Source organism: Myxine glutinosa, chromosome 13, assembly GCF_964187855.1.
Source record: "Myxine glutinosa chromosome 13, kmMyxGlut1.1, whole genome shotgun sequence".
NCBI classification, from domain to species: domain Eukaryota; kingdom Metazoa; phylum Chordata; class Myxini; order Myxiniformes; family Myxinidae; genus Myxine; species Myxine glutinosa.
The window spans coordinates 61,357,355-61,379,569 of record NC_136273.1 but is presented as its reverse complement, the minus strand read 5'-3'; the positions used below and the strand labels follow the sequence as shown (position 1 = coordinate 61,379,569).

Sequence of the window (22,215 nt, the reverse complement as noted above, 5' to 3'; positions counted from 1 at the left end):
CGAGTCACACCAGTGGAGGATAATGGGAGAGAGATAGGAGCGAGAGATAGGAGCGTAGAATGAAGTTGGAATGAAGTTTCGAAGAAATAAAAGAGTGAGTGGAGAGGGGGGGGGGGGGGCAATCGTTATGTGTGGAGCATAAAAAGGGTTTCTTGTAAAAACCGCAATGAATTTGAATGGAATTTTGTCATCGTGCTGGTGGGAGTGTGGAATGAAGTTTCGAAGAAATAAAAGAGTGAGTGGAGGGGGGGGACAATCGTTATGTGTGGAGCATAAAAAGGGTTTCTTGTAAAAACCGCAATGAATTTGAATGGAATTTTGTCATGGTACTGGTGGGTGCTTCGTGTGCCGCCACCCGGCTGATGGTTGCATCATTTTTCTGTGGGCGCGTCTGCTGCTGATGCCTCTCTATAACCAGTTATGTGGTACTCATTTTGCCGACCTCGGAAGGATGACAGGCTGGGTCAACCCCACCTGGCGTTAATGTCATCGCATTGACTTTATTTTCATCCAATGAAAGAATAATTTGCGCTCTTAGGTCGATTTGCCTTCACAACTCATTCATAACAATAAATCACGTGACCCGCACCCAGACCCCCAACATCTCGGGTTCGCGTACGTTTCTCCCTTGGTACTCTCTGATCCATAATGTCTATATGCTACCCCTTTCAAGGCGATGGGAGCGCGAGCGTGGCGGGTGTGGGGATGGGGGTGTGAGTGGAGGAAGAGGAAGACACGGGGCACGAGTTCAACGTCGAGAGGACTTTACGAGCCGCTGCGCTCTCGGGATGAGTGTACATCAGAGGAAAGGATCTTACAGTAATTCCACGGGATCGTTTCGGGAAGTGAGCGGCGACCGCCGGGAATAAAATGATCTTTCCAAAGTAACAATCTAAAGCGACGGAAGGTCTTCCCGACGAAGTCACTGAACGTGTTCGGCGCACCTGGAGGCAACGTGTACTCGGTCCAGGTGCCTGTCCACTAAACGCGACCTCGCCGTGTCCGCCTGGGTCTCGTAATCTGTCTTGGTGCGGACTTAAAATACATCGACGGAGTCAGCGTTCCAGTTTATATCTAAAAACAGCATTGCTCGGCTCCCCATCCCGAATGTGGACACCACTGTTTGGAGACAACAGGTGTGCAACAGGTATACCTATAAACCCTCGGAGTATATATATATATATACACGTGTGTGTGTGTTCGGGTATGTATGTATATATATATAATACATGTATACGTGTGTGTATATATATATATGTGTGTGTGTGTGTGTGTGTGTGTGTGTGTGTGTGTGTGTGTGTGTGTGTGTGTGTGTGCGTGCGTGTGTGCGTGTGTGTTCGGGTATGTATGTGTATATATATAATACATGTATACGTGTGTGTATATATATATATGTGTGTGTGTGTGTGTGTGTGTGTGTGTGTGTGTGCGTGTGCGCGTGTGTTCGGGTATGTATGTGTATATATATAATACATGTATACGTGTGTGTATATATATATATGTGTGTGTGTGTGTGTGTGTGTGTGTGTGTGTGTGTGTGTGTGTGTGTGTGTGTGTGTGTGTGTGTGTGTGTGTGTGAAGGATTGTTTTTCTGACTATATAGAGGGTGCCCATAAAGTTATTGTGCAACTTTGATGTGCACACCATATAAATAAAGTGTAAATGTATTTAATGTTACTGCTGTTAGAAATGTTGTCCTTGTTGCTGTTGTTAAATCCACAACTCCGCTTGGTTTTTGACGAGCTGACATCTTTTGATAAGGCAACTTCAACATCAATGGTAAATTGAACCACCATAATTATCTGCACATTCGCATGACACAGAAACTTCAGGAATTCTGGCAACATGAAAGTCCAAACATCAATACCTGCTGTCATCTCAGTGAATCACGTATCATTACCTGCCATTGGTCCTCTCTTTTTACCTCCCCCGGCGAATGTGGACAGGGGTTATGTCTTCATCCTTGTCTGTATGTCTGTTGGTGAACAGGATGTCCCAAAAGGGGTTCTATTGTCTCCCTATTTTTAATACAAATCCTGATGGTTTTCCAACTGGAAGACAGAGCCCCACGGATGGTTGTCATGTATAAAGGAAGTGTCCTCAGGAATGTGTAAATATTAAAACTTTGGATAAACATGCTCTTAACCTTTGCCAAGCTTAAACCACGTGTAACCAAAGTTTAGTGATGAACCTATATCATCAGGTTTGTCACCTTTATGGCTATAGGTGTATGCGCACCGAAGGTTGGAGGTTATGTTTACACCCCTGTTTATTTGTCTGTTTGTAAACAGGATATCTCAAAAGGTTGTGGACTAATTTGGACAAAACGTAGTGGACGGGCTGGGTGTCTGACAAGGAACAATTGGTTCAGTTTTGGTGAAGATTCGGATCTGGATCCGGATCAGAGAAATTTTAAGTCATTCTTCACCATTGACTCATTGAGTTATGGGGCTCAAACTGACACATCGCACGATATCTCAAAAATTATCGACGGATTATTACAAAACTTGGTGGAGATGTTGTTTGTGGGACAAGGACGAATATAATCATATTTGGTGAAGATCCGAATGTGGATCCAGATACGATCATTTTTAGTCATTCTTCACCATTGAGTGATTGGGATATAAAAGATATAACATGATATTTCAAAATGTTGTGGCCGATTTATGACAAAACTGAGTGGATTAGTTGGGCAAGTGACAAGAACAAGCCGATTCCATTTCGGTTCAGGTCCGAATCCAGATCCGGTCTATCAGTGGTATACAAAATGTAAACTGTTCAACCTGGTGGAGGTATGCGCTCTACCGAGTGACGTTTATTGTTACCCTGCGCTCACGAAGCGAAAACGGGGGTAAGCATTCAAATGCGTGTGTGTGCCGTGTGCCGTGTGTGTGATGTGTGCCGTGTGTGCCATGTGCCGTGTGTGTGTCGTGTGTGTGCTGTGTGCCGTGTGTGTGTGCCGTGTGCCTTGTGTGTGCCGTGTCGTGTGTGCCGTGTGTGATGTGTGCCGTATGTGTGCCGTATGCCATGTGTGTGTGCCATATGCCGTGTGTGTGCCGTGTGTGTGCCGTGTGTGTGCCGTGTGTGTGCTGTGTGCCGTGTGTGTGCTGTGTGCCGTGTGCCGTGTGTGTGCCGTATGCCATGTGTGTGTGCCGTGTGCCGTATGCCGTGTGTGTGTGCCATGTGCCGTGTGTGTGCCGTGTGTGTGTGCCATGTGCCGTGTGTGTGCCGTGTGCCGTGTGCCTTGTGTGTGCCGTGTCGTGTGTGCCGTGTGTGTGTGCCATGTGCCGTGTGTGTGCCGTGTGCCGTGTGCCTTGTGTGTGCCGTGTCGTGTGTGCCGTGTGTGTGCCGTGTGTGCCGTGTGTGTGCCGTATGCCATGTGTGTGTGCCATATGCCGTGTGTGTGCCGTGTGCCGTGTGTGTGCTGTGTTCCTTGTGTGTGCCGTGTGTGTCGTGTGTGCCGTGTGTGTGTCGTGTGCCGTGTGTGTGCTGTGTGCCGTGTGCCGTGTGTGTGCCGTATGCCATGTGTGTGTGCCGTGTGCCGTATGCCGTGTGCCGTATGCCGTGTGTGTGCCGTGTGACGTACGTGTTTGCATTAAAAAAATTCATTTTCTTGGCAACCGTTGGTCCGATTGACATGAAATTTTCACCATAAGAGGGCCTCATCCTGTAGAATATTTTAATTTATAAATATTATGACATCATCGATCACGTGTTACAGGCGGCATCTTGGAAAAACTTCGCACCTCTAAATCTCTGAAACCACTCCATGGAAAAAATTGAGACCTGGCTCATTGACAACTACTCCCCATGTGGAATAAGATACGTTAATGATGATGTTGAGATGGAGATCTCGCGAGATCACGGCGAGGTCACGTCTTTTCGAAGCTGCTCCATGCGCTCACGCTCTCGAAGCTAAGTGATCTATCACAATCGTGTTTTTGTCGAGACTGTATCTATCTTTCGGTGTATGTACCTATAGCGTATCTTTTGGAAAATTTTCGGTGCTAATTTTTCGTACATGTATACACAATCGTCGGTTAATGGTATCGAGTATTCTGCGGCCTAGTACTCGTAGGCTTAGACTACCGTACCGTCTCCGACCTTGTGGTTTCGTTTTTCTCTCAGCGATTCGTCGAATGCGCTGAAATTATTTTCGTTCTCTGTTTCGTACCAGTCGTTCACCCCGTACCTCCTTGTTTAATATCTGTACTTCCAAAAAAAAAAAAAAAAACCCCAAAAATATTTCCTTCCCAGGTCTTATTCGTTTATTTGTTGTTCTTTTTGTTCGTTCGTTCTTCGTTCGCGATCACGCGGTTAGAAATGTATAATCTCTCCCCTGAACAACTATTTTCTCTCATATATTATAACACCCTTTTCTTCTTTTCCTACAAAAGGATGCTTTCGTCTTGCTCACCAAATCTATTCATTCCAAAAAATATATATTATACCATCTCTTACAGTTCCTCCTTTCTACATTCCCTAAACTATCCAGAACTCCACCCCTCCTCCAGTGTCCTCAAACGTATTTTTGACTCGAAGGTCTCAAACTCATTTTGCAAAAAATGTTCGTTTCCCATGAATCGTACACTTTTCAAAATCCAATCTCACCCCTCCCCTCCAAATCCTCCCCATCACCCATCCCTTTCAAATCTCCCCCCTTGCCCCTTCCCTCCCCTCCCTCCTAAACTCCCCCCACACCCCTCCCCTCCGAGACTCTCCCTCGCTCCTCCCCTCCTAGACTCCCCTCTCACCCCTCCTCCTCAAAGCATCCTCCCTGCTTCTTCCCCCTTCCAACTTTCACCTTCATCTCCCCAAACCTTCTGCCTCGCTCTTCCCCCTCCTCAAATAACACCTCACTGTGCCTCACCCAATCTCCATCAAACCTTTTGTCCGCCCCATTCTTCCCTTTCTCCAAGCTATTCTGAAATCTCTGAAATCTCTGACACACCTTCAACAGCTCTCCCTACCTCTTCCTCCTCTTCCACATCTTACCCTACCCCTCCCCCCCCTGTTCTGGACCCGATGCTCCCCCTTCCTCTTCATTAACGGTATGGACCTCAAACATCCGGGGCCTTCGCTCAAACTTGACTGACCTCTCCATACAGGTTGCTTCTGACAAACCAGATGTGATCTGCTTAACAGAAACTTTCCTCCTTCATGATGTCTCTGATGCCTTGGTATCTCTCCCAGGTTGCTCACTCCTCCGGTATGATAGACCTGAGCCTCGTCCTGGAGGTGGGGTTGCTATCTTTATAAAAAACTCTCTTCCTCACTCGCCCTCCACTGCCCTCTCTCCACCTCACCCCCAGGAATACCTTTGGCTACGGCTTCCCCTTCGCTCCCACCTTTTGTTCATATGTGTGTTGTACCGTCCACCAAACAGCGATGACTCCATCTACATCTCACTGTCTGAAAATATGGACCAACTTCTATCTACCCATCCCAACTCTCTCTTCCTCATATGTGGTGATTTCAATTGTCACCATGCCAGTTGGCTGGGTGTGGGTACCTCTCTCACCAGCCATGGCTCTTCAGCAAAGGACTTCTGCGACTCACTGGGACTGACACAATCTGTCAATTTCCCGACCCGGATCTCAGTCAACGGAGCATCTTCTCTTCTGGATTTGGTTATAACAAACTTCCCTGAAAATGTCTGCTGCTCTTCTTCTGCTCCAATCGGCTCAGCTGATCATGTGCTTGTCAAAGTGGACATCTCTCTGACCATTCTCAGAGAGCCTCCTCAGCGTCGACGAGTCTGGCATTTCAATCAGGCCAACTGGCACGGTCTTCAAGCAGCCATCAATCATCTGGACTGGTCTCCCATCTCTACGGCCTCTGACATCAACTCATCCTGGGAATTCTTTCAAAGTAAATTGCTCTCTCTCATGCACAGATTTATACCATCTCGTCTTCAGTTGTCATACCCTTCCTCCCGTCCATGGTACACGGAATCTTGTGGTGAGGCTGTTGCCCTGAAACAACTTGCTTTCGTCTCCTGGAAAGCAAATCCAACGGAAGGAAATCTCATTTCCTTTCACAAAGCCCGAAACAAGTGTGTGTCCACCCTCAGGAGAGCCAGGAAACAATATCTCACCATTCTCAAGACCGAACTCTCTTATCTGTCTCCCTCTTCCAAATCCTGGTGGCGTCTGGTCAAATCTGTTTCTGGTGTTTGTTCCCCCTCCATCTCCTCCCTCACCTCAAACGGCTTAACAGCTGACTCCGCACGTGAAAAAGCTGAATGCCTCAACTCTGTGTTTGCCTCTAAATCTTGTGTCCCAAACCCAACCTCTCTGTACCCACCGTACCCAGTCGTACCCAGCTGCTCCTGGACTCTGTGTCCTTTCCTCCTGACAAGGTGGAAAAGTTTCTGTCAACCCTCGATTCTGATTCTGCAACTGGTCCTGACGGCATCAGCCCACGGGTCCTAAAATCATGTTCTTCTGCTCTTTCACTCCCTCTTTCTGTTCTCTTCACCCTCTCTTTTGCTCAAGGTCATCTGCCATCTGCTTGGAAATCAGCCAACATCACCGCTTTGCACAAAAAAGGTGCAAAAACAGATCCCAGCAACTACAGACCAATCAGCCTTCTCCCAATTATCAGCAAAGTCATGGAATCCATCATTGCTTCAGATATTAAATCTTTCCTCTTCTCCAATGGCTTGATCTCTGATCATCAATTTGGTTTCAGACCTGGTCACTCTACTCTGGACATGCTGCTTCTGCTTTCTCAACAATGGATGGAGGTCCTCAACGCCAAACAGGAAATTAGAGCTGTCTCCCTTGACATTTCACGTGCCTTCGATACGGTCTGGCACCCTGCTCTGCTCACCAAACTCTCCTCCTTTGGTATCCATGGAAATCTCCACGCATGGCTGGCGGACTTCCTCTCTGGTCATAGTCAACGTGTGGCCCTGAATGGGTTTCTCTCATCTCCTCTTCCTGTTCAGGCTGGAGTTCCCCAAGGTAGTGTTCTGGGCCCTGTGCTTTTTCTGGTCTTCATCAATGATCTCTCTGACTCTCTTGAAAATCCTCTCTATCTCTTTGCTGACGACTCTACTCTCTGTCGCTCCATTCCTCATCCCTCAGATCGGCAGTCTGCAGCCTCCTCACTCTCTGCAGACCTGGACAAAATCACAGACTGGTCAAACAAGTGGAACATGTCTTTCAATCCTGACAAATCTCACACTCTTACAATGTCTCTCCGAAAGGACCGACTGGACAACCCTCCCATCTACTTTCTCAACAATCCTCTCCAAGAAGTTCTGTCGCTCAAGCTTTTGGGTCTCACTATCTGCCATGATCTTTCTTGGGAAAACCACATTTCCAAGCTGGCCTCCAAAGCCAGTCGCCGACTGGGCATCCTCCGTCGTGCGAAGTCCTTCCTTGGCACACCTGAGCTCCTCACCACATACAAGGCTTTCATCCGCAGCTCAATGGAATACTGTTCCCCCCTCTGGGCTGGTGCTCCTGCCACACACCTTGCCCGGCTTCACGCTGTTGAGGCCAAAGCTTTCAGAATCATTGGAATCTCCTGCGATGTAGTCAACACCGAGGGCCTTTCACTCACTCACCGCAGGCAGGTTGGTGGTCTTTCTGTCTTCTACCGACTCCTCTCCGGCCTTGCTCCCCCAGCTCTCTCTGTGCTCTGTCCCCCCCAATATTCCTTCAGGTCGCACAAGATCTGCCTGCAACCCTCTTATGGTTAAACTGCCAAAGTCTAGGCTCTCTGCTCACCTTCACTCTTTCATTCCCCTTTTGTCCCGCCTCTGGAACAAACTCCCCCACTCCCTTCAATCCCACTCCTCCCTCCAGGTCTTTAAAACAGCTGTTCACCACCATCTCTTATCTTCCCCCATCGAAAACCTTGATCTTTTCTACCCCCGGTAATTCACCCCAGAGTCCTTGCAGTGTTCATTTGTTTTATTCCTCTCCCACCTCCCCCCAATTCCTCCCGATGTCCCTGCTCTCAAATGTTGTGTTTCTGTCCTTCCCCCTCTTCCCCCTCTCTTTTGTGTCCTTCCCCCTCTCTCCCCATCTTGTCTGCCACTCCCCTTGTTTTTTGTGTTTTGTGTGTCGGTTTTGTGTGTCGGTTTGTCTTTTTGTGTGATTAATGTTAGCTCTTTCACGAGCCTCGATCTTGTGTACAAAAAAAATTGTCATCGGTGCCTTCGTTATGACGTCATAATTCGACAAATACAACACTTATCCATCCGATCATCATTAATTTTTTTCAGCAACCGTTGGTCTGATAGACACGAAATTTTCAACATAGGAGCGCCTCCTGCTTTAGAATATTTTAATGATAATCATGACGTCATAGGTCATGTGGTACAGGCGCCATCTTGGAAAAACCGAAAAATGTTGCACCACTATATCTCAAAACTGCTGCATGGAAAAAATTGAAACATGGCTCATTGTAAAGAACTCCATATGGGGAATAGGTGTTGTTAACAATGACGTCATTGGTGCCATAATTATGACGTCATAATTCGACAGGGACAACGCTTGGTCTGATCAGTTTGAAAGGTATTGAGCGACATCTATGCAACAATTATATTAAAGAATATAAATTTATGATGTCATCGCTCACGTGGTCTGGCAGCCATATTGGATCAAAGAAAAATACCATCTGGTTTATTCCTGTGTTTGAAAAGATCCAAACACGGATAGCGATAGGTCCAACATTTTGAATGGTGTTCACTCCATCGATGTTCTGAAGGTGTGTTCACTCCATCGATGTTCTGAAGGTGTGTTCACTCAACTGATACTTGTGGATGTCACTCTACATAGTCTGAAAATAAAAAGATTTGCTAACACCGTAATTAACAAGACCATTTTGATCTGATAAGTGAGTGTGCACTGTCCCATGAAATGATGGCATCATGGAACCATGATGTGGACGTTCGATCAACCTTATGAAATCGAACCTGCTCCTTAGTTAAAAACCACATATTATTTCACTATCCAAATGTGGAACTGAAGTCATGAACACTGTGTACACACGGGCACAGCTCGAGGCATATACTCGTATAAGGTATAGTCATCCAGCGGACAAGTGACACATCATATCTGTGCTGATATGGGAGACAACATGGTTCATCTAACCAGACTATTACCAAAATCATGACTTCACTCGAACCACTCTGTAGGTATGTGGGATAAAATATGAATATTTTCCCACAGTACTGCGCTGCCAGGCTAGATTAATACCATACAGTGCCTTCAGAAAGTATTCACACCCCTTGACCTTTTCACATTTTGTTGTGTTGCAGTCTGAATTTAAAATGGATTAAATTGAGATTTTTTGGTCACTAATCTACACACAATACCCCATAATGTCAAAGTGGAATTAGATTTTTTACAAATTTTCACAATATAATTAAAAATGAAAAGCTGAAATATCTCGAGTCAATAAGTATATTCAACCCCTTTGCTATGACACTCCAAATTGAGCTCAGGTGCGTCTAATTTCCTTTGATCATCCTTGGGATGTCTCTACCATTGATTAGAGTCCACCTGTGGCTAATTCAATTGATTGGACGTGATTTTGAAAGAAACACACCTTTCTATATAATTCGTAAGGGGTTGACAATGTTGACAATGCAGGTTGACAGTTGACAATGTAGGTCAGAACAAAAACTCCACAATGAAGTCCAAGGAACTGTCGGTAGAACTCTGAGATAGAATTGTGAAGAGGCATAGATCTGGGGAAGGGTTTAAAACAATTTCTGGACTGTTAAAAGTTCCCAGGAGCACAGTGAGCTCCATCATTAGGAAATGGAAAGAATATGGAACTACCCAGACTCTTCCTCGAGGTGGCCATATGAGCAACCAGGCAAGAAGGACCTTGGTCAGGGAGGTGATCAAGAACCCAATGCCCACTCGGACAGAACTAAAGAGTTATTTGACTGAAATGGGCGAACCTTCTGGAAGGATAACAGTCTCTGCAGCACTTCACAAATCCTGGCTTTATGGGAGAGTGACCAGACAGAAGCCACTCCTGAGAAAAAGGCACATGACAGCACACCTGGAGTTTGCAAAAAGGCACGTGAAAGATTCTGAGAGCATGAGGCAAAATATTCTGTGGTCTGGTGAGACGAAAAAATAACTCTTTGACCTGAATGCAAAACGCTACATCTGGCGGAAACCGAGCACAGCTCATCACCCATCTAACACCAATCCATCATGCTATGGGGATGTTTTTCTGTGGCAGGGACTGGGAGACTTGTAAGGATAGAGGGAACAATGAATGGAGCCAAATACAGGTAAATCCTTGAGGAGAACCTGCTTCAGAGTGCAAAAGACCTTAGACAGTGGCGAATATTTATGTTCCAACAGGACAATGACCCCAAGCATACAGCAAAACAACACTGGCATTGCTTCAGAACAAGAACGTGAAAGTCCTTGAGTGGCCCAGCAAAGCCCAGACTTGAATCCCATTGAGCGTCTGTGGAAAGACTTAACGATTGCTGTTTACTGACGCTCCCCATCCAACTTGACAGAGCTTGAGCAAATCTTCAAGGAACAACAGGAGAAACTCCCCATATCCAGATGTGCAAAGCTGATACAGACATACACAAGAATACTCGAAGCTGTAATCGCTGCCGAAGGTGCTTCTACGAAGTATTGATTCAGGGGGCTGAATACTTATGTAAATTCGATATTTCTGTGTTTCATTTTAAATTATTTTGTAAGAATCGGTAAAAGGAAAATTCCATTTTGGCATTATGGGGTATTGTGTGTAGATTAGTGACAAAAAAAAACTTAATTGAATCCATTTTAAATTCAGGCTGTAACACAACAAAATGTGAAAAAGTCAAGGGGTGTGAATACTTTCTGAAGGCACTGTATGGTATTAATCTAGCCTGGCAGCGCAGTACTGTGGGAAAATATTCCTATTTTATCCCACACACCTACAGAGTGGTTCGAGTGAAGTCATGATTTTGGTAGAAAAAGTCAAGGGGTGTGAATACTTTCTGAAGGCACTGTATGGTATTAATCTAGCCTGGCAGCGCAGTACTGTGGGAAAATATTCCTATTTTATCCCACACACCTACAGAGTGGTTCGAGTGAAGTCATGATTTTGGTAGAAAAAGTCAAGGGGTGTGAATACTTTCTGTAGGCACTGTAGATGACAAGCAGTAAAAGTACGAAACAGTAATCGATGATGGAGTGCCTTGTACTTTAAACTCTTCATGATTGGGTCTTGTTACGTAATAAGGTTATCGTTTGTGTCACTTTGTCATTCTGTCATATTTAGGGTTCATTGAGGGGCGTCCACCTACGTTGCATGAAAGACGAGTATGAACAATGGAACATGTTGAATGAAACAACATAGCTTGTGGGATTTGAAGCTAACATCACAGTGTCGTGAGGCACTGCTTGCTAAAGAATGCCAACCGGGCCAATGTTCACCTTCCGACCGAAGTGTAGTCGGTTGCCGAGTGACAAAGGCACGAGATAAATCCAGCTGAAGGCTGCACTGCAGACAACAGCCCGGTATCATGACCGTTAGTCCAGTTTCTCTCGGAATCGCACTGTTTGCAAAAAAAGATGGCAAACTATTCAAAAAAGAACTGTTGATTAGGCAAACTGAAACATGGCACACTGAAGGAGAATAATTTTGTGCTCCTACTTGCAGCGGAATTTGGCACGGTGTGGTTCACCTTGTGCAGTGGAAAGATTTTTTTTTTTTTTTTTTTTGTATACAAGGATCGTGTAAGAGCTAACATTAATCACAAAAACACAAACTGACACATACAACATAAGATAAAGGGAGCGGGAGACAAGATGGGGAGAGAGAGGGAAGCACACAAGTACAACATTTGAGAGCAGGGACATCGGGAGATCTGTGGGAGGGAGAGAGCTTGGGGGGAGGAGGCACGGGAAGGGGAGGGGGGTGGGGTGGGAGAGGTATACAACACATGGACACAGCTAGGACTTCCAGCACAGAAGTCGGAATTTCGAAAAAGTGGATCTGGGGTGAATTAACGGGGGTGGAAAAGTTCACGGTTTTGGATGGGGGAAGATAAGAGATGGTAGCCATGGCAAGATCACGCGATACCTCCACTACCAAAGCTGCAGGTTATGTTTTCATCCCCGTTTGTCTGTCTGTGGGATATCTAAAAATGTTGTCGACTGATTCGGACGAAACTTGGTGGACATGTTGGGTCCACCATTTTGGTCGGGGGATCTGTGGTGGACCACTTTGGTGGACCCAACATGTCCACCAATGTTGGAATCGAATTGTTGGAATCGAATTCCAGAACGAATCTATTCGATTTTGGTGAAAATGCGAGTCTGGATCCGGATGCGAGAATTTAAAGTGATTCTTCACCATTGAGAGATTGGGCGAAAAACGATATATCGCATGATATTTCAAAAAGTTAAGGACGGATTCGCACGAAACCTGGTGGATAGGTTGGTTGTTTGACGCGGACTAATTGATTCGATTTTGGTGAAGATCCGAGTCTGCATCCGGATCAGAGAATTGTTATCTCCGCCACCAAAGGTGGATGGAGGTTATGTTTTCACCCCTGTCTGTCTGTCTGTTTGTCCGTCTGTGAACAATATATCTCAAAAAGTTGTGGACGGATTCGGACGAAATTTGGCAGAGATGTAGCGTATGTGACAAGGACGAAATGATTAGATTTTGGTGAAGATCCAGATTCTGATCCGGCTACGAGAATTTTTAAGGGATTCTTCACCATTGGGAGATCGGGCCAAAAACGATACATAGCAGGATATCTGAAAAAGTTGTGGACGGATGATTTTGATTAAATGTGATTCTGTATTGTGATTTTCTGGTCTACTGTAAGATACAAATCGTAAACTGTTCACCTGGTGGAGGTATGCGCTCCACTGAGTGTCATTCGAGTTTCACTTTCATCAGTTATTGTCATCTAACCTAAGCTGTCGCCTTAATAAAAACGTTTAAGCTCTACTATTTTTATTATTTATTTATTTATTTATTCTTTCATGCATTCACTGTTCATTGTTTGCTGTCACCTTACAAATCCATTCATTCACCATGTCAACTCAGGCTAATATTTACAGAGCGCATAGGCGTATGCTGGGATGTGACTGCGTGGATGTAAACTCTCATGAAACTTTGGACTTCCGGGAATAGAATACAAGAGGGAGATCAAAAAGTCCATCACCTGACATAAAGATCCAATGATATGTTTAACAAATTTTTCTATCTTGTTCTTTTATAACAATTTTAACTTTTTAAAACGTGAGCGATCATTCGTTTAGACACCACAGACTTGCTCCTTTGTCAGTTCTGGATTTGTGAATTAATTGATTTGCCCATTTTCTCATTCTGATTTGTCTTACTCTGTGACAGAGCGTCATTGCTGCTGATGTAGTTTTTTTGGCATCGGTTTTACTGGGTGGTTTGCCATTGTCTTCCCAGCAGTAGTTAGGGCAGGAATTTTCAATGTGTTCAGGGTGCCGGTGATGGTGAAGGATACCGTGGGATCTTTAACGTCCACCAACTAATAGTTGTTTATAGCTGGGTCTGGATTCAAACCAAGGCTAGACAGCTTCTTCTTTTTTTTTTGTATACTGAATCGAGGCTCGTGAAAGAACTAACATTTATTTCACAAACAAATCAACCAGACAAACAAAATATACAAAAAGAGGGAGCGGAAGACAAGATGGGGAGAGAAGGGGAAGCACACAACCACAACATTTGAGAGCAGGGAGAAGTGTGGGAGGGAGAGGGCTTGGGGGCAGGAGGCGTGGGAGGGGGAGGGGGGGGGGGAGGTATAAAACACAAGGGGACCGAAATTAGCGGGGGTAGAAGAGGTGTGTGTGTGTTTCTGAGCCATCTGGCCAGCTCATTTGCCCATTTAATGAATGGTAATTACCCTGCGCTCACCAAGCGAAAAGCAGGGATAGGCATTCGGTTGGATACGTATGGTGTACGTGCATGCGTCTGCATTAAAAAAAAAACATTTTCTCGGCAACCGTTGGTCCGATTGATACGAAATTTTACCATGGATGCGCATCCACTTGTAGAATTTTTTATTCATAATTATGACGTCAAAGGTCACGTGGTACGGACGCCATCTTCGAAAAAAGTTACTCTATATCTCTGAAACCGCTCAATGGAAAAATGGGAAGAAGGCTCATTGTCAAGTACTCCCCATGCGAAATAATATATGTTCGTGAAGATGTCATCGTTGCCTTCATTATGATGTCATATTTCGACAAGTACAACGCTTGATATGATCAGTATGAAAAAGCAAAACCGAAAGTCTAAGAGCGGCGTAGCCGGGCTTGTTTGATACTTTAGTTGAACAGGATAGTATGACCTGGGTGGAAATACCAGTTAGCAAATAATGTAAGTATTAAATTATTTTGAAGTACTGTAAGTCTCTCAGCTGTCTGTCACCATGGAAGTGAAGAGATTGCATTGAGACACCATATGGTTTATTCTTTATGTTGGTCAGTTAGTACAACACTATCAACGTGACCTCAGCACCTTCCCGATACACACCACTGTGTGTGTTGCAGAATGAGGTGTTTTACGGCGGCCGGAGTGCAAATCCTGCCACCAACCTCCTTGAGAGAGGACCCAGTGAGTTGGTACTCATTTTGCCAACCTCGGAAGGATGACAGGCTGGGTCCCACCTGGTGTTAATTCAACAGCTGACTGGGATTCAAACTCAGGACCCTAGGATCCCAAGCCTTCCACCATAACCGTTAAGCCAACACCAATTATATATGATCCAGGAGGCATTCACCCCCTCCGTCATATATCATTACCCTGTTGTCATAATTTCAGTTCCCCCAAATCATCAAATGTGTTAATTTGCCCGAACCAGGTCTATGACGTAATATATGAACGTTCCTTAAAGGGTGTTGAAAGAAACACAACTGGTAAAGCCAAATAGAATTGCATTCTACCTTTCAGAATCGTAATTGTCGGCTATAAAACTCACCCAATATGTAGGATAAATATGTGAGGGACATACATACATACATACATACGGAGAGACAAACACTGTAAACACAGGAACCAAACATCTACACCATAAAAAAATCGTTTGTTTAATCACCAATTTGCCAGTTCTAAAACTAAAAGCCTCTTTGCGATTTGAAGAAGAGGAAGAAGCGCTAATGTATGGTTAATTCACGCAACAGTTTGAACGGAAACATTTATTATTCTACGACAGGAGAAACACCTCAGGACAAGGAACGAGCATACAAAACTCTATACATAGACGTGATATTTTGCGAAGCAATAAAAAAAAACTACACAGAAAAACCCACAAACAACAACAACCACAGCCACGATAACAATCGATTGTTATAAAAAGATCCTTATTTGCACGTGTTTTACTTCATGTGTTTCACGTGTTTGTTTGTGTTTCACACTGAATGAAAAGCGTAAATGTAGAGCATGTAGATTGTGATACATGACAAGTTCAACGATATGTCCGGCCTGAACGGCATAGGAATCAAAATGGCGCCGTGTGGAGTCAGCCCACGGAGGTATATAATATGGAGAGCCAATTGGCCACCTCGCAGCATTAGCCGCCGTGAAGCCACCGGAAATAGTCTGGCGGCCATATTGGGAAGCCGATTGTTTTGTAAACAAAGCCTGTCAAAGCAAAGGCATGGCGCACTGATGATGCAGCTGGAGCGAATTTTAGGACCGCCGACTATTTAATTAATATAGAATACTAATATTTGAACTGATATTCGGGCTCAGAATTCCGTTCTTTAAGGAAATGGTGTTCATTAAGTTTGAAGTTGATTCTAGACGCATTTTTCCTGGGGAATCCAATGGTTTAGAGCTTGTTTGAAAAAAAAGTGCCCAAAATTACCGCTCGGTGTTCTTTATCGTTCTTCTCATGACCCAATCACCCACTAGTAGGAATAAGAATCCTGACATGTTACACCCCTGTTTAACTCCTGTCTTCAACTTGAACCATTCTGTTGTTTCACCTTGGTCGACGACCGCACATTGAAAGTCTTGGTAAAGGGCTTTTACAAGGTTCACTAATTTTCCAGGTATGTTGTATTTCTTCATTATGACCCAGACTTTCTCTGGGCAAGGAGTCGACAGCTTTCTAGAAATCTATAAAATTGAGGTACATCGTCGTTTGCCATTCTTTGGCTTGTTCTATAATATTCCTCAATATAAAGATCTGATGTGTTGCCATGTTATATGATGTTACTTAATTCAGTCATTATATTGTAACTAAGATGTGTATGTTTCTATTACCGAGATGTTAGAAACCACGCAGATATAATGATAACCAGAGTTTATTCTACACTGACATGGGTCAGCAACACATCAACAGTGAGTCAGTCACATAAATGACATGAAACGCTGTCATGTAGTTAACCCACACAATTCATTGGGTTTCGGAAGTTTTTGCTATTCATAACATACAAGACTTACATGTTGCAATGGAACGTTCAGCAGGACATGGTAATTGTTACATGAATAATGGAGCGGAGATATAGACATCTCATGCAACACATCTTTTACAGTTTAAATATTTACATGAAGTGTTGGTGAACTCGCCATATCAGACAAAGGGCAACTATCCATTAACCATGGAAAATTAAAGATTTGTGTTCACAGATATACCATCAGATCAGATCTGCTTGCCACTGTTCTATGAACTATCTGTGAACACAAATCTTTAATTTTCCATGGTTAATGGTTGACCAAAGTTCACGAGTTTTTGAAAACAATGCAGGACAGTTAATACATGTTTGATCAGTTGTTCTACACAGGCAATTTGTCAGTGAACATAACACCCACAACTTATTCCACATACCTCAAAGCAATTCATCCCATATCAAACAATGATATAAACATGGACATAATGAAAATAATGCCAATTGTACTTAAATACATTGAAAATGCACTTGCATGAACATCATAAATTGCAACCAAAAGTAGGCCTACTGGACCAGGTACTTCATTGCTTTTCAAACAAACGTATCGGTACTCAAGTCACCAAACAAAGTAGAAATACATATTTCTCGAGCTTCCAGCCCGACTTACTCTTCCAGTATTAAAACATAAATCAATAGATATACAGGACTACATCTTCCACAACTAAACACCGATATATATTTATGCACAATTCTGCACAATTCACGCGACTACCATGTAGAGATGAGGTCGCTCTTATATTTCAGCTTGCTCTGGTGTTGCCTCACTGGTGAGCAAACAGGACCAGTTTGCAATATTTTTTCCTGATGCGCTCTTCCTTCATGTCATCATCGAGTGTTCTCACAACATGATGGAAACGTATCTTGCTGTATGATTGTGATACAGAATGTATTAAAGCAAACACATGGTTGCTGTTTGCCTCACAGTCAAACATGTGCCGATCCAAGGAAGCAAATGTAGACGGACCGACCTCAGAAAGGACAGAAGTGGAAATTGCCGCTCTTATCCCACTTTCACGAGGCATTTTGCCATTGCTTACAGCCAGGAGCCTCTTGACACAGCGTTCAGTCGCCTCACAGACACGAACAACACTGTGCGAGGGAACTATGAGGCCACCCCTGTTCTTGGTAACAATCAGGCTGTACATTGGTGTGGTTTGCCATTCTTCGTTGTTACTGGTCAATGCAGAAAGACATTGGCTACACTTCAGAGTCTTCCTCACCATCCTCACCACATAGCCGGCAATATAGCCAACACATGACTCTGTAAAGATGGAAAGTTGCTCAAAATTTGGAATATCCGCATAGTCGTGGTCCTCTTTTGCCGGCGATCTCAGCTCCAAGTCGTATCGTCTGGCCACCAACATGTCGTGACTCTCGTCAGGCACAGCCTGCTTTGCAACGCACTTGAAGGAGGCCGCATTCAGGATTCTGGTTGAGTCCTGTGCAGAACAGTTCCCACTTGCAGACTTGATGTCATGTCGCATCAAGAGGCGCTTATATGCGGCAACAAACTGCCGGGCCGTTGGGTTATTCCCACTTCCACATGCAATGCGGACCGCTCCAAAGAAAAGTTAAATGTGGTCTTGGCTCATTTTGTACGTGAGCAGGTATCGCAGGGGAGATGAGGCAGGTTTGACATATGTGAAATACAAAATTGTGACACTCTCTATGCAGATCATGAAACCTCGATCATGAAATCTCGATACTTCAATCTGAATCAATGAATGAGTCAATCAGACATCAGTCTGACATACTCACATAGCCCTAGTGAATACACAATACAGTTATATTTGAGATCTGTGTCGTATTGCACACCCTGCGCATGGTCTAACATCATCAAATTCAAACACAGTGTTCAAACTTCATTGAAACTTCATTGAAACTTAATTACCTAGCCCCACCACCGTGACCACGCCAAAAACTGAAAAAGCAGAACACCCGCGATCGCGGTTTGTCACTTACTTGTGAAATGTGCATGTGGAGGCCTTCCCTGAGGTATTTGTGCAGTCAAATGCAACACACTGTGGTATTTTGAAACAGCGCGTTCACAAATAAGACTCCTTACAGTCGGTAAGCATCCAAAATGAATCAGAAATTGTGAGATCAGCTGATTGTGAGATCAAACACGGACGCGGACACAATCGGCTTCCCAATATGGCCGCCAAGCAACTTCCGCTAGCTTCAGCCGACAGCCGTCATTGGCTCTCCAGGTTTATTATATACCTCCGTGAGTCAGCCGTCATACCGACGTAATGACATCACATCACCACTCTCATGTGACCAGATCCTCAGCTCTGATTGGTGTATGTTTGAGGGGCAAACCTACATATATACGGGCAGACAAACAGTTCCAGACGGCTTTGTCCTATGGGCTACGCCATAAAATTTTCTCTGCAACTGTTAGTCTGATGGCCATGACATTTTCACCATAGGAGCGCCTCCTCCCATATAATTTTTAAAATGATAATTATGATGTCATAGGTCACGTGGTACAGGCGCCATATTGGAAAAATCGAAAAACATTGCACCACTATATCTCCAAAACCGCTTCATGGAAAAAATTGAAACGTGGCTCATTATAAAGAACTCTGCATGGGGATTATGTGTTTTTAACAATGACGTCATTGGTGCCTTCATTATGACATCATAAGTTGACAGGGACAACGCTTAGTCTGATCAGTTTGAAGTTTCTTGAGCGTGATCTACACAACAATTATATTAGAGAATATACATTTATGATGTCATCGCTCACATGGTCTGGCAGCCATATTGGATCAAAGAAAAAAAACCTTCAAAAACAGAAGAGTTGGCTCGCACCAAGTTGACTGGGCAGGGCAAGTATTCTATGAATACCATCTAGTTTATTTAATGAATAATTATTTATATAGATTGATGTTTTTGAGCTCCCTTCAAATTAAAGACTTTTTACTTCTTCACTTTTTGCTTTCAGCGAAGATGACGTGCACCTGGTGGGAATTTTGATACCCTGGTCTGACTGGTCTTCTGTGTCTGATTCCAATCATTGTCCACCCATTTGGCCAGAAATACACTGCCAGGCATCGAAGCTTCAATTTTGGTAATTTGGATTAAAAATCTAGATTCTTTCCCAAGGACTTGTGCCAGATCACGTGATGCTACAAATATGACATTTGGAAAAATGCAAAAAAAAATTCAAAAAATTACAAAATGGATGCAAAAGATTCCATTACTCAGATATGATTATATATTGAACTTTTTTTTTTTTTTTGATTCTTGGACTATTGTATCTTGCTCAGAGAACTGTTTGATTGCCCCTCAGTTCAAGTGGTTAATGGAATGGAAATGCACACTTCGTGTTTGCCAGTTGATGGGAATTGATAATAAAAGTGGTGGAAGGAAATGGGGAAAGTTTATAACCATACCAAAGGTGTGTTTATAACAAGAGAGCAGTGAGCTCGAGATAAATCAATGCAAATTTAAATGTCGGATTAGTATTTATCCTCGACCATCAGGAATGCGAGTTATACAACTGCGTGGATAATTATTTAAATAAATAAAAATTAATGACCTGCGCCACTGAAGGTAGATGGAGGTTATATTTCACCACTGTCTGTCTGTCTGTGAACAAGCTATCTCAAAAAAGTTGTACACGGATTCGGACGAAATTTGGCAGAGAGGTAGTGTATGTGACAAGGACGAAATGATTAGATTTTGGTGAAGATCCGGATTTGGATCCGGCTAGTAGAATTTTTAAAGTGATTCTTCACCATTGGGAGATAGCGACAAAAACGATGCATAGCAGGATATCTCAAGTTGTGGACGGATTTGGACGAAACTTGGTGGACCGATTTGGGTGTGTGACAAGACCGAATTTTGGGGAAGATCTGAATATTGATTCGGATACGATAATTATTTAACTTTTAAGTGATTCTTCACCATTGCGTGATAGGGCTAAAACCGATACATAGCACTATATCTCAAAAAGTTATTGACGGATTTGGATGAAACTTGGTGGACCGATTTGGGTGTGTGACAAGGAGCAATCGATTCGATTTGGGTGAAGATCTGAATATCGATTCGGATACAAGAATTATTTAATTTTTTAAGCGATTCTTCACCATTGAGAGATAGGGCTAAAAGCGATATGTTGTGTGATATTCTTAAAAGTTGTGGACGAGTTATGACGAAATTGGAGGTGAGTGAGTTAGGTGACAAGAACAAGCGATTAGATTTTGGTTCAGGTCCAAATCCAGATCCGGCCTATCAGTGGGATACAAAACAAACTGTTCAGCCTGGCGGAGGTATTCGCTCTACCGAGTACCATTCTAGTTTTATTTGGATTTGCAGGGTAACCTAAAGGTATGCACACTCACCTCTGATCTGTCTCCCCTGGGTTTGAATTTTGGCCCAGCTACAAACTGTCATCCTGGTATCATGCCTCGGTTAGATTTTGCACCAGTGGACCAGTCTGCCAGCACTGGCCTTTGTTAGTCATTAAAGATGTCATGGTGTCTTTTGAAAACAGGAGGCGAGTTATTACCATCACTGAACTAATTACAAATACCTGTAGCTTCGATTGAGTACCTCTGTGACGGAGTGGCGGGTCCTCCATCACACGGTACCCAACGCCCTGGCTTGCGGTCCTCTGTTCTACAAGGTGACCTGAAAGTCGCTTTACCCCTCCGCAGTAAAGCATTCATTATTAAACTCTTAATATACATGTTCTATTGTACAGTAATTCCAATAAAATTAATCAGTCAATGTATCTGTATGTGCTCCATCATTCTTCTTGCACCACTGAATTTGTAGTCAAGTCCTCTTAGACATCTTGTGTAGCATTTGTGGCGTCACTAAGAATGATTTATTTATGAGGGATAGTCAGGGCCCTTATGGATATTTTGGTTCAAATTCTTCCAAAAGCATCAAATTTGGCGCAGATGTTGCCCATGCCATACTCTTTCGATTTTTGACGGGCGCCAAGGGCGGTATGATCCGGGGACCATACCGGTCCATCCCGCCATGTCACCTGACCTATGACGTCATAATTAGGATATGCATCCAATCACATGGCGTACTATAAGTGGTCAAAGTTCAAAATGAATCGATCGAAAAATGAAGGCAGGGATCCATTTTTAAGGTTTTCATAAAATCCAATATGGCCGCCAGGTCACATGACCGATGACGTCATATTTATGACATGTATACAATCATGTATACATGAACCCGGATCATGATCGCACAAAAATTAAACACAAGGATATGGCATACAGTTCATAAAACATCAAAATCCGTACCTTTGTAATTAGACTGATGAACTGCATATGCCTGAAAATTAGGAAATAGACATGTAAATATTTCCTCTAATTGTCAAAAATAAGGTCAGAGTTCGATTACCCAACCCAGAAACATAAAATGGTGAACCTCGCGTAAATCTTGACAAAAAAACTCAAAAACCGACATGTTTGACTCAAAAATGACCTTTAAGATGACCTTGAGGGTTGACCTTGACCTCGAATCATCAAAATAACATCATAATTGGATTCCTCGATCTCGAAAACCCCTGAAAAGTGGAATCATACATGATTCCAACCCTTTTGGTTATTTAACTGATTTTCCTCTAATCTGGGGGGTGGCCATTTAGTATTTCGCCAATATGGGGCCCCCGGGGGGGGGGGCGCGCCCGTCTTGGCGCCCGTCAAAAATCGAAAGAGTATGGCATGGGCAACATCTGGGCCAAATTTGGTGCTTTTGGAAGAATTTGAACCAAACGGCCCCAAAATATCCCTAAGGGCCCTGACTATGA

At 43.7% G+C, this 22,215-nt stretch overlaps 1 protein-coding gene across 2 annotated transcripts in view; it reads left to right on the top strand.

Annotated features, from left to right (window-relative positions):
- Positions 1-715: 715 nt before the first annotated feature.
- Positions 716-22,215, top strand: part of LOC137438980 (P2Y purinoceptor 1-like) — a 33,323-nt gene continuing 11,823 nt past the window's right edge. Inside the window, exon 1 of one of the 2 annotated variants that reach the window (XM_068134502.2) lies at positions 716-1,147. The gene's annotated coding sequence lies outside the window, so the exon portion shown is untranslated. The remainder of the gene's footprint in view (positions 1,148-22,215) is intronic. The other variant, XM_068134503.2, reaches the window with a different exon arrangement.